Genomic DNA, 13559 nt, shown 5'->3' with positions numbered 1-13559 from the left:
TTCAAGGGGATCTATTCAGAGAGCTAAGCCAATGCACATAGAGACCTCTAGGAAGACATTTTTCAAAGGCAAAGCTTGTTTTTAAATAATGTTTTTACTATCAGTCTTCCTCTCTTCTGTATTTTGCCTTTAGTGTTGAGGTACCAGAACTCCGAAGCTACTGTTGCATCACTAGTGATACGGCTTAAATAATAGAGAAAAGGGAATTGATTACAGCAACTAATGCCATCATAATCAGAGAATCATAGAATGGTTTGGGCTGGCGGGGACCTTAAAGCCCACCCAGTTCCAACCCTCTGTCATGGGCTGGTTGCCCTCCATCAGTTCAGGCTGCCCAGGGCTCCATCCAGCCTGGCCTTGAGCACCTCCAGGGATGGTGCATCCACAGCTTCTCTGGGTAGCCTGTGCCAGCGCCTCACTGCCCTCTGTGTATAATGGCATTAGTGGGTTTCTAACCAATGTGACTTTGCCCCCCCTAACCATGCTGTAGAGAGAGCTGTGGTGCAGAGTGAGTTCAACGTGGTCAGCGATGCACCAACCACTCCATCCACAGAGCTGAACAGCATCACAGATATACACCTGCAAACACCAAGTGCAGTGTTTGTTATTTCATCCACATGCTGAGGTCAAGTTTGTACCCAGAAAGCTCTAACAGACTCCAGCTGCTACACACACCACTTTCATTTCTCTGCGTGAAGGATGTATTATCTAAACAAGCCCTCAGCCATGCTGTGTGCACCTGTAGGACGTGGCCATGGCACCAGGGAAGGCCCATCAAGCACACTTCTTTCTTGGCTGTGCTCATACCCATGAGCTACACGAATGCTGGGACTCTACAGAGATCCTGTTGTAAGTCTGGGCAAAGTGAGCATTTTTCTTCCAATATTTAAGAGGATCTACCAGAAGAGCCTCAGTAATGGAGTCAGAAGACCATAGGGCAGCATGTAGCCAAGACCTCCCACCTCTGAGAGCTTTCCCTAATCCCAAGCTAAACAAGGTCAAGCACAGTGTATTTGAGCAGCTGTGGAAGCACTTCCAAAGTCTTGTTAAACAGAACAGCGTGGGGAAAAGCCATTATCTTCCCTTCATCGCTGAAAGCAACCGGCTAGTGACCAAGAGTAGAAACACCGAGCCAGCAGCAGGACCAAAGTCTTATAAGTAGATGGAAGGGCACAATACAGCGTCACAAAAATGTCTGTCAAGAAGTCACTCCACAAACACAGGCACTTAGAAACCAGCTAAAGCCGGTTTGCATCCAAGTACAAACATATCCACACCTCTCCAGACATTTGCATGCTGAATTTTCAGTTGGGCTCCATCAGATATAAGCAGGCATGAGTCTCCTCCCGCCTTCACCTCAATATACCCCCAATAAGAAGCAAAATTCAGACTGCAGAATAAATTAACTGTGTTCCACAATGCTCTTAAGCAGTTTTCACCAAATGGCACAGGTCTTTGCTACCCATTTATTAATGAAGCCAAACGATACAATGTGCGGTAAGAAATTAGCACTACATATCACTATATATCACTGCACATCACTATATAAATAGAGTTTTTATATATATATATATATCGCACTATCTGTATGTATATAAAAGGCTCCAACTCCTTCATTATAACTACAACGTAGAGGTGTAACAGCTGAAGCTGCTGGTAATTTTAATGGTCCTTGATTGACAGTGATGAAGTGTCAGTCACACAGTATGAGCTATCCCCTATGAAGAACTTGCAGTTACAAATTTTTGCAATGATGTATCTCATGAACAAGCACATTTAGCTAGTTGTCTATGGGAGTCGATTACACTTGAAACTAGCTCATTTTAGAAATCTCTTTCTTGGCATTTATCCATAGCTGAATTCTCATTGCTATGCTTTCCCCTAAACTTCTCCCTTTTGACTTTCCCCCAGTGCAGCTCCACTCACGTGCAGAGTGATTATGCCCTCATATTCTTGATATTCTCCTTCAGCAGTGCCATAAGGGCACCAGTTTGCTTTCTGGGTACAAACCGTCTCAGCTGTCACTCAGGAAGCCTGGCATCAATTGATTTTCTTTCAAATAAAATACAAGATTCATCACAAAAAATCACTCAATAGCCTTGCATACAAAGCTCTGAAAGATTTTTTTTTTCAAGGTGTCTCTCTTAAGAACGTAGGATTTATGCCTATGGTATAAATTACACTTATATAGCTTCTGCCAGGAAAATTAGGAGGTTAAATTACTTCAGATACACTCTAATGTACCTAAGAGCAGCATTCTCCCCGCAGCCTGCAGCAGAATCATAGAATCATAGAATATCCCAAGTTGGAAGGGACCCATAAGGATCATCAAGCCCAATTCCTAACAACCTGTATGCCCTGAACATGCACGCTTTTAAGAACACTGTTGTGTTTTCTTTTCAACTCAATTCAGCTCTTTTTTCCAGCTCATTCTACTTTTCCTCCCTTCTAAATATACAGCATCCTGCTTCTGAAAAAACATAATCCATAAGTTAAGCCTGTGACAACACAAATCTCCCTTGTTCTGATATTTGGAAAAATTTCCTCTCAGGAGGAGTGCTGAGGCGTTGGCACAGGCTGCCCAGGGAGGTGGTGGAGTCACCATCCCTGGAGGTGTTCAAGAAACGGGCACATGTGGCACTGAGGGGTGTGGTTTAGTGAGTACGGTGGCATTGGGTTGATGGTTGGACTGGACGATCTTAGTGGTCTTTCCACCTTAATGATTCTATGATTTATTCCTCAATTATTGTATGATTTATTCCTCTTTTGCTTCAGTGCCTGAATAATTCAGCCAACAGGAGCCAGACTATTATTTTATCCCATATATGTTTTTACCTAAGCATCTTCCCATGGCTTGTCAAACAACTCAACTAATTTGTTGCATGCTATTTACTTCCCTATTTTCACCCTAGGAAATTGTACACGTACAGCAGTCTTCTAGGAGATATGTTCATGTGCTTGTTTTCTTGTTCTTTTTTAAATTTGAGAGGAATTTGTGCTGGGAAGGGGAGCTTGTTTGCTCTACAATATTCAGGTTGCCATGTAATTATGGTAGAAAAAGTATATCAGAACACATGGCTTGGAATGAGAGGAGAAAGTGGTGGTTTTGTAGTTATCATCAGCCCATGGAAAAGCTCAATGGTGTCAGATTTTCCGCTCAAATATATTATGTGTCTTGAACACCCTACAGCAGGAAATCCCTTTAAGGCAGAGGTGTGAGGCTCATGATGATCCCAGAGCTTTAAATAGTCTTTTCGATATCTCAGGCCCCAGCTGCAAAATGTCCTCAAGTAAAAGATGCAGCCTTTGAATTTGTTCAGATACTCTTCAAAACAATAAGGTAGGGAGCACAAAACGAGTTTAATGTGTTCACAGTTCCTTCTGCCATCGACAGCACACACCAAGCACCCCCGTGTGCCTGAAATTCCCAAAATGTTGCAGGTATCCATGGCTGCATGTACTGTATGGATTTACTTACGCTGAGAGGCAACAGAAGACAAGAGTGAGCAGCAGAAGGAAAACTCGAAGCCAACTCCAAGTAGCAGTGAAAGATTTTTTAGGGATGCTTCTGCAGGCTCTCTCAGATGAATTTGATCCCAGGCTGTGCCTTTCCATGGTTTAGCGGGTGTGGTGCTGATGCGGTTGGACTATGAGATCACAGTGGTTTTTCCAACCTTAATGATTCTGTGATTCCATGATTTCCCAGAGGAGATTCCCATGTGGCTGCAAGTTCTTTATGTGCACCTCTCTCCTCACCCTGCCCCACTCTATGTTGTCTGGGGTTTTTCTGTTTTGTTTGTTTTTTCAGCAGTTTTTCATGCAAAAGTTTCCCTCTTTTGAGCCCTTCCCCATCACGAAGGAAATGGCAGGACCATAGCAATGAGTTTGGGTTTGGTGTCTGACTCCCTGCTGGGCTGTGACACGTACAAGATGCAAAAAATTATGGAAAAATTAATAGAATCATATAATCATAGAACAATTAAGGTTAGAAAAGACCACTAGGATCATCTAGTCCAACCACCAACTCATCACTGACATGCCCAAGCAACCCTTGGGAAATGCCACTGCCAGGAACCAGCACACACACTTTTGTGATCCCATATTGCCCCCAAAACAGACAGGTCTTCTGCAGCTCTTTGAAATTCTGAGAAAACTTCAGTTCCTCCACACATCTGTGAAACAACACAGCAATAAAGTGCTCGTGCTGCTACCAGCAGCACAGACACAGTGCTGTGCATCTTCAATGCCTGCTACAAACCTTGGCTAGTGAATACTAATTATTTGTGATGCCACTGGGTGATTCACACATAAGTAAATACATCATGAAGAAGCTCTGCTGATAGAAGCTGAAAGAAGAAAGATAATCCATTGAATAAGGCTGGGCTTAAGACTCACATTTGGCTCCAAATCTTACAAGCGATACAGTGCCTCATCTAAAGCGAAGTCATGTTGGCATTTTCTCTTATTTATTTAGATTTTAACTTCTCCTGGATATGAGCTCTCTTCTACTCTTGTTTGTAGTATTTCTAGTCTGATCTATTCTGAGGCCAATAAAAGTCACAGCAAAAAGATATATGTATAGATATTTTTGAACCCTCATATTTTACTTGTTAGTGCCTAAACCTAAAATATACCCTGGCTTTTCAGTCTTTGCAAACCTTCCAAATCAAACACGAGTGACTCCACTCATTTATGTTGTACTACCCCAAGAAACAGCCATGTATGTGACCCATCATGCAGCTGTGGGAGATGGAGGGCCAATTCCTCAAAAGCCTGTTCCATCAGGTTTTAAACATGCTGCTCAGCTAAAATACACCAATATCAAAGAACAGCTCTGCACCATTGAATGGTACTGGGTGATCATCCTAATTATGACACCTGCCATGACTGAGAAACTGTTAGAATCACAGAATCACAGAGTCATTTGAGTTGGAAGAGACTCTTAAAGGTCATCCGATCCAACTCCCTGCCACGAACAGGAACACCTGCAGCTAGATCAGGGTGCTCAGAGCCCTATCCAGCCTGACCTTGAATGTCTCCAGGGGTGGGAGAACTTCCTTGGATGGAAGCTCCAAGGAAGATCTGCAAACCTTCACAACTCCCTGCTGATAATAGGGGAGGGTAATCCTTCTTACATGTGATGTCCACACTGGCCCTCCCCAAAAGAAGCACAAAGGCTAAGAGGAGAGCTCTCAGATCCCCCATTTTCCATTTCTCCTAATCTTGCTCCACTCCCATCATGAATGGATGAGGTTTCTAGGGCTTGTGTTCTGAAACCTGAGCACCCGAGGTAACTCCCAAATTTCTGGCACTCAGGCTTGAAAAACCTACCTTCAGATACTCAGCCTAAATCAGAGAGAGGATTGGGTTCATAATCCATGGCAAGCAGAAGGGGTGCAAAATGGTCTTGGAGAGAGGTGCCACTGTGCCTCACTCTGTTGCTGCTTACGGTAAATGCTCACCTTCATTTTCATCATTAAATAGACCTTCCTTTTGTCCTTCCTGGAAACCAGAATGGGACTGAAACCATTTAGTTGAGCTCAAATTGGGAAGGTTTGACAACACAAACAAAAATGAAAATAAACCCTCAGTAAAGCTGAGCTGTTTTCTCTCACTCACTTCTTCCCCTTTTGTACCTCAAAAAAGGTATTTCAGGATCTATCCTCATGGTTCAGTAGTCCATTAGTCCAAAGCTGTTGGTGTTTTTAAATACAGTGCATGATATTATCCAGGGAAAGGGAAGCAAAACCAGGGACCTATTGTTACAGAGGACCTCCTGATGCTGATTCCTGTGCTCTGCACACGGCAGAACCGAGAGTGCATCCCAGTAGCTTTCTCTTAGCAAAGTCAGTGTTAAAAATATATATATTTTAATAAAACAGCTTTTTAATTCAGCCAAGAAAAAATCTGCCAAAAAGCATTATTTTAATTTAACCTCATACAATCTGTTTGGTGAGTAATTCTGGCACAAAACTCCACACACAGCTTTCAACATGAAAACATCAGTGAACGGACATGAGAAGTTTATTCACAATCTGTTATTTATAGTTTTCTTTTTAAAAAATGATTGACACAGCACTCAGAGGAAAATTATAGGAACCGCCAAGTCAGATAACACAACAGCACATCAGCACTGAGATTTGATAGAAAGGTTTCAGGGAGCAGCATGATTGCTATAAATGAGAAATATTCTGACTGCTGAGCTATTTGTCTTTCCAGAACAGCCCAATCACACACATATGTTTGCAAATTATTGTTATTGTTCTTAATTATTATTTACAGAAAACCACTGACATGCAAGGTGCTTTGAATTCCAACCAAAATGAAAGATCGCTGCCCCAAGGAACTTCTTCTCCCTCCTTTCACTCATTACCTGTTTACTAACAGCACCTTTTTAGTCCCAACTTGTTTTCATGCTATCTAAAATGACTATAAAATTAGGTCCTATTAAGTTATCATGAATATAAACAGTGACTCACCACTTAAGTGAATGCCATTACTGGCAATAAATTCAGAACCTATTATAGATGCTTGCTATTGTCAGGCAAACCAAAACAATACAACTTTATTCAATATTAATTGCATCCTTTGATGCTTGAAAGGATTAAATAACTCCAACCAATATTCTGTACACAGTACACAGAAACATGTGCAAGGGGCAACAGAAATAACTGAGGTCAGACACAGCAGAAGTGAAAGAAAGAAGCAAAAAGGAAGGAAAAATGGAGGAGGAGATATTTCATCTCCTGCGTTAAAGCAGATGGAGGGTGAAGGAAGCAGACAGGCTCCTCCAGATGGTGGAGAAGAAGGCTCTCACACCCACTGTGTTGTGACTGTGTTGGGAAGAATAAACTCGGGATAGAGGATTACTATGGGATTCCATAGGTCTGGGTTCAGCCCATGTCTCCAGTCTCTCTGGCTTTGTTTGATGTTTCAGATGTCAGCTGGCTCAGTGGCCAGCAAAAATACCAGCATCAGTAATACAAGGGCTGCTCTGAAAGTAATGCCTCCTACTTCGTTTTGTTGGGTAATTACATCAGAGCTGGATGTTGGTGGTATGGCAGTAGAGGTTGAACCTTCTCAAAAATACTCCGTTACATTCTGTTGCCATGTGACAGATGGCAGCAGAGGGGCAGTCTGACAAAATGGCATCTGACATGGAAGTGCTGACAAAGCAAAGGTGCGTCACTGAATTCCTCTGTGCAGAAAAAATGGCACCCACTGGCATTCATTGATGCTTGCAGAACATTTATGGAGTGGATGTGAGCACAGTGAGCTGGTGGGTGGTGCGTTTCAGCAGTAGCAACAGCAACCTGAAAGAGAAGTCACGTTCCAGACGGCCATATGCAGCTGTCACACCATGAAATGAAGAGCATCTCAATCAGCTCACCCATGCAAATCAGCTAATAATGGTTTATATGCTGAAAAAAAAATGTTTTGTAGCTGAGAATTTGCTTTATCAAACAGTGTTGTCATGCTCTTTGCATCTGTTGTAGTTTCCATGGAAATAAATAGAGGCATTATTTTTGGAGCAAGCGGCATATTAGACACAGGCTAGGCCAGGACCACATCCTGCTGAGCACTGTGCAAAAACCAACAACAAACATACAAACTCCAACACTCTATTCCAACCCTACCCAAACAACACAGCAAACTGGGTGCCCCAAAATGACGTGTGTCTTCCCGAAAGCTATCGAGTATTTCAGAATCTTGGAAATTGACCCTTACGCCACCCCGCTGCCCAAATAAGCATCCACTACTCAAAATGCATCCACGAAGCACCCTGGGAGAGCAGTTAGAAATCCCTTCTCACTGACGGCTGCAGACTTTTCTGCAGCCCTCTCCATCTGCCTTTAAATCAGTTGGCCATCTTGCTTTCCTTTCTACCAGTTCAATTCCAGCTGAATGCGCAAACCTGCTATTTTCTGTAATGTTTCAAGAGGCACCAACAATCTACATTATAAGATACTACAATTCACGTTGCAAATAACAGGACTAGTAATTTTTATGCCTCCGGGAGCACTGGATAGTAAAACTATATCGCATGATAGCAGTGAGGATTCCTTAAGTTAAAAGAAAAACGCCAGCATAAAGGAGTCATCTGAGTATTTTTTCTGCTTTCTCTACATTCTCTACAAAGCAAAATATCCTAGTTGTCCCACAGCATTCAGTTAAACATTCAGACCTGGATCCCAGCTGTCACTCCTTCTGGAGGTATAAACCCATCTCTTAGCGCTCATTACCCAGAACTCTGTGAGCTTTTGTTGGTAAGATTCCCAGATTTACAGATTTAGACAATCAGAAAGGACCATGAAACCATGCTCCTTTGTATCCTTGGGCAAGAGGCTGAGAGCTGTCAAATGACAAAAGGATTTCTCCTAGCAACTCATCCTGGAGGAGATGAGAGCATTGTTCATTGTTGAATTGAATCACAGAATCACTAAGGTTGTAAAAGATCACTATGATCATCCAGTCCCACCGTCAACCCATCCCCACCATGCCCACCAATCATGTCCCTCAGTGCCAAATCTGCCCTTTTCTTGAACACCTCAAGGGACGGTGACTCCACCACCTCCCTCGCCAACCTGTGCCAATGCCCCACTGCCTCTTCTATGAAGAAATTTCTTCCGATATCCAACCTGAACCTCCTCTGGTGCAACTTGAGGCCATCACCTCTCATCCTATCACTGTTACCTGGGAGCAGAGGCCAACACCCACCTCACCACAACCTCCTTTCAGGCAGTTGAGGAGAGCTATAATGTCTCCCCTGAGCCTCCTCTTCTCCAGACTGAACAATCCCAGTTCCCTCAGCCCCTTTGGGACTCTGTATTTTCCCTGCTTAAGATATTTTTCACCATGAAACGTCTCCTTAAGGTAGTTATAAACTAGGAAAATACTGAACTGAGAAAACAATGAAACAGTCTGACACAGCCACTTCTGCCACACCGGGGTGTCATAAAAAAGAGGCAGAAATTGCTCATAATGTCAGCACAGACATGGAAATCAGACAAACACTCTTCAGTCTTCACAGGAGGTACAGAGCCAGAGAAAGCGCAAATAGCAAGATATTTAAGTTCCGAGAATCTCCAAACATGGAAGAGAAAAACAATTGACTAACTTGCATGATGCCTGAAGTTAATGAGCTAGCCAGTGATGATTTGTTGTATCGAATACACTGACATTAATTACGATAATTGGTTTTTGACACTTGGCTGATAAGATGGGAAGATCCTAGAATCACAGTCATAAGATGGCTTATGTTGGACCTCACAGATCATCCAGTTACAACCCCCTGCCATGAGAAGGGTTGCCAACTGCTAGATCAGGCACTATGATCTTTGAATGGAGACAACCAGACCTTGAGCCTAAATGGTATTCTCAGCAGCTCCCTTCTACACAGCAACTCCAGTGCATGGAGAACCTCTACCACCAGGACTGCAAAGCTGAATGCCTGTCCCGAGTTAGGGACAAAGGACAGCGTGTCACCTCCAATGGCCTTGTTCCCCATGAAGGTCTGAGCATGAAGAGCAGATGGGACCATGAGGCAGACCTGCTCACAGAAGCCTACATGGCAGTGTGGGACTATGCAGGGACGATGATTCACATCGTTCATCGTTCACATGGTGAACGATGTGAAAGGACAAAACTAAAGAAGATGGAGCACAATTGTTTGTGACAGTGTGCATGTGAATGAGAGGAAATAGATGTGAGAGCAGGACTGAATGACTGTGCTTCACATCAGGAACAAGCACCTATGGGTGCATGCAAGAGTCATGGGGAGCAGCAGGAGCTTATCAAGTGATGTAAGAATACGGAATAGACCCGAGACACTGGGACTTCCACAGTAGACATTACGGTAGAGCCTCTGAAAAAAACAGAACCACCTACAGTTTTCTCTGAACTATATTTTAGAAAAGTACTGAAGACATCATCACAGCGTGCTTGTCTTCCCACCCAGCTATTACTATCTTATGACTATATCCACGCAGCTCCCTATGTTATCATTACTAAGCTGTAAGGACTTCGCTGTAGCATGGTTATGGACAACACCAGTATTTCCAGAGTTAGTAAGGCTGAGCCTTCCTAAGCAAGGTAACTGCATCATAACTCCAATGTCACTAAGCCCTGGTGACATATATTAGAAACGTGAGGTTGATCCAGTTAGACGGACCAAATAACAGTAATACTACTTCTCAAAACGTCAACATCTTAGTTGTGAAATGCCTTACATACAATATCAGTTCAACACAGAGAGAAAACAGTATTTCAGTGACCACTCATCTTCTTATCAGATTCCTGCTCTTGTGAAACTTGACACCTCCCAAGGGCTGGGGCAGCAACCCCCCTCTCCAGGCAGGCCTGGGAATTGAGCTGAGCTACAGCAGGTGAATTTGTTGAAATTAAAGAATATAAGCAGCTGATCAGTTCCTCTTCTTTCCTCAAATCTACTTGCCTTGACTGGGAAGGGACTCTAATTTGTAACCACTGAGCATCTGACCCACTGCTATGATTTCATCTTTTATTTACTTTGCATTTTTCTTCCTGGTTACTTTCTCTGGTTCTGTAAGCTCAGTTTCCATTGCTCGGAAGTGACCCATGCTGAACCTGCACACAAAGAATCAGGACCACAGCTTCCACAGCCACAGAACTGGGCACCACCTGAGCCAACTCATCGCTGGTAACGTCTGCAGGAAACCCCTCCTGCCATCAGCACTGAGCAGAGCACACAGCCCAGATCTCAGCCACTGAAAGAAATGATTCTTTGGGTGCAAAAGGCCACTTTCCTACGCCCGGAGGTGATGTTCAATTCAGGATGCCTATTTCAGTATCAATATGGACGGACATGATTTACGGGGGCATGTAAATAATGAATGCCTGCCATAACGCTGCTCTGGGAGAGAGCTGGGTATTCATTAGAGGTTCCTTGAAGCACAAATGATTTCATGATTAAGCAAGTTAAGATCTTTTTACTAATTCCAGCAGTCTTATCTCTCCTCATGCTGAAGATCTGGGGAAAACCTTTTATTCAAAGGAAAGGTTCCATTCAGAGAGCAAACCGTTATCAGAGTACACACACCGATTAAACACTCACAAATCAATGCACTCGACATAAAACGTTTTCAAAGTTTCTCTTTCACTTTTTCCCCCAGTTTGGTGGGTTGGGTTCTCTTTTTACTGTCGCTGATTGCACCTCAGTGAGTTCCAACTGCCGCAGAGGTTCCAGGAAAAAGGGCTGCTCTGCTGCTCCGGGTGCTTCTTACACTCCAGCATCCTGAGATGGAAGGAGGCAGGGTGATGCCCAACACAGCAATGACACCAATCCGATGCCCCTCATCTGAGCCTCCAGCTCCTCGCCCCAAGCCCCATCCGTGCTACTGTAAAACCTATTAAATGATGGATCGACCGCCGCATGTCTGACACAGTTCAGCATCACTGTGCAGAAGGGAGCAAAGCAGATTTTATCCCTCTTCCTAAATAATGCTAGAGGGAAGTGTTTGGGCCCAGATGCTCTAAAGGTATTTAGACTTTCACTGAATTCCTACTTTTTTTTTCCTACCAATAACTCTGTATGTGTCCTATCATTTGAGCTCCCGTGTACCCACTGATGGTGTCAGTGAGCAGAGCTTCATTGGTTTTGGTGGGGATGGAAGTCCTTTAACGATTTGCATGGAAATGGCCTGATTTTGTAACAAGTTTCCCAGCCTGGTAAGTGGCAGCAGCGCTGGGAAGAACCACACATGCTGCTCGGGGGAGCACAGAACCACCACCCACTTTCAGACCCTCAGCTGCTCTCTGCAGCTCGGGAAGCACAGCCAGAAGGCGACCGGTGTGTGGGCTGCAAAGTGCACACACACTCAGAACTGACATGCCCACGACACACAAAAGAACAGCTCTGTTTTCCTTATACAGGACCAGTTCTTTGGATTCTCTGAAACTTTCTAGACTGGCTCCTCAAATTAAAGAACATCACATTAAAGAACTCCTATCGTGAGGGGCTGGCTGACCTGGCTGTGATGCTGAGATGGTGTTTAATAGTGTGAGGCACTCAGTGGCTGTGGTTACCATATCATGTTTGCAACAGCCATCCCAACAGGCACAACTATGAACTGGAATCACCTGTACCTCCCTCAGGACGTACACCTGCTCCTACACCTTCAGTGGGATTCGGACCAAGTCCACAGTATTTATTGCTTCTAGACCTCTTCAGCGGCATGAATTAGCCCTGATTGATGGCCTTTTTTCTACACAAGTGGGAAAACAATGTGGAGTTGTATAGTGGAAAGTGTAGCAAACTGTCCTGTCACAGAATCCTAGAACAGCTTGTGTTGGAAGGGACCTCAAAGCCCACCCAGCTCCAAGCCCTGCCACGGGCTGGGTGCCTCCACCAGCTCAGGCTGCCCAGGGCCCAAACAATTCAGCTCTCAGCGCCTCCAGGGATGGGGCACCCACAGCTTCTCTGGGTGAATGAATGAATTTCCCAGCACTAAGACCTTCAACCCCAAAGCCCTTTTGCTCAAGAAGGGAACCACGTGCCAAAGGAGACACGCAGGGACACATCTCTCACGGCACGAAATTCTGGCAGCAAAACTCAGTGAAGGTGACAGGAACACCCCACGACACTCAGCCCCTGCGCTGCACTCTGCATCTTCAAAGCTCAGGGCAGACGTTTGTGCCATCGGCTAAGGCAGCGTTTTCCCAAGCGCTACGCTATGTGCTCACCACAGCACAGCTGGGCGACCCACCTCCACACCAAGCGACCAGCCTGGTTCTCACCCACGGATTGCTGGAGGAAATCAGTGAGCCCAGGAACCAGAAATACTCCGTTTGTAGAGAGCCCTCCCTTGGAAGCAGAAAGAAACTGAAATATTTCAGCCAAAACTTCAGCTGTGCTTTGGAAGCGGCACGCAGGGTACGGAGCGCAGTCTGGAGTCACTCAAAGTAGCCATGAAAGTCGAGGGGGGCACAGAAACGAAGAGTGTTCCCCACACAACAGAACTTTAATGGCCAATCCAACACTCGGCGAGAGAAAACGTAACAAAAAGAAAACTCCTCTCAGCCAAAAAAGCAGCATCCTGCACCCTGCTCCCTTCCACCATCTGCGCATGTTTATTCTGAGCCGCCGGAGAAAAAAAAAAAAAAAACTCGAGCGTTTTTCTAATCTTTCTGCCCCGCCACTATAAATAACAGAAATAAACCCCAACAACAGTTCAGCGTCGCAGCGAGAACGCATCCAATCCGCTCCGATGGTTTCTGCCCGTCTGGCCGCGAACAGACGCAGCCCTCGGCGCCGGGGCGCAGCGTGCGAGTCAGAGCGCATTTATTTACAGCTGCGCTATCGAGAAAAGCCTTTCCTCATCTCCTCATTCTATGACTATTTCAAACCACGGTTTTTTTCTTTCCTTTTTTCTTTTTCTTCTCCTTTTTCTTTCTTTTTTTTTCTTTCCTTTCTTCTTTTTCTTTTTCCTTTTCTTTCTTTCTTTTGTTTGTCTTTTTTTTTTTTTTTTTTTTCCTGCCCCGTCCGTCTTTCCACGCCGCTGTCCAACGCTCGGCTCTATTTC

General features: G+C 44.4%; 1 protein-coding gene across 1 annotated transcript in view; it reads right to left on the bottom strand.

Annotated features, from left to right (window-relative positions):
• The window catches only part of CAMK1D (calcium/calmodulin dependent protein kinase ID), a 228886-nt gene that overhangs the window by 214725 nt on the left and 602 nt on the right, over positions 1-13559 (bottom strand). The window lies entirely within an intron of this gene.

This window comes from Numida meleagris, chromosome 1 (genome assembly GCF_002078875.1).
Source record: "Numida meleagris isolate 19003 breed g44 Domestic line chromosome 1, NumMel1.0, whole genome shotgun sequence".
In the NCBI taxonomy this organism is placed as follows: Eukaryota; Metazoa; Chordata; class Aves; order Galliformes; family Numididae; genus Numida; species Numida meleagris.
This window is presented reverse-complemented; position numbering and strand designations above follow the sequence as displayed.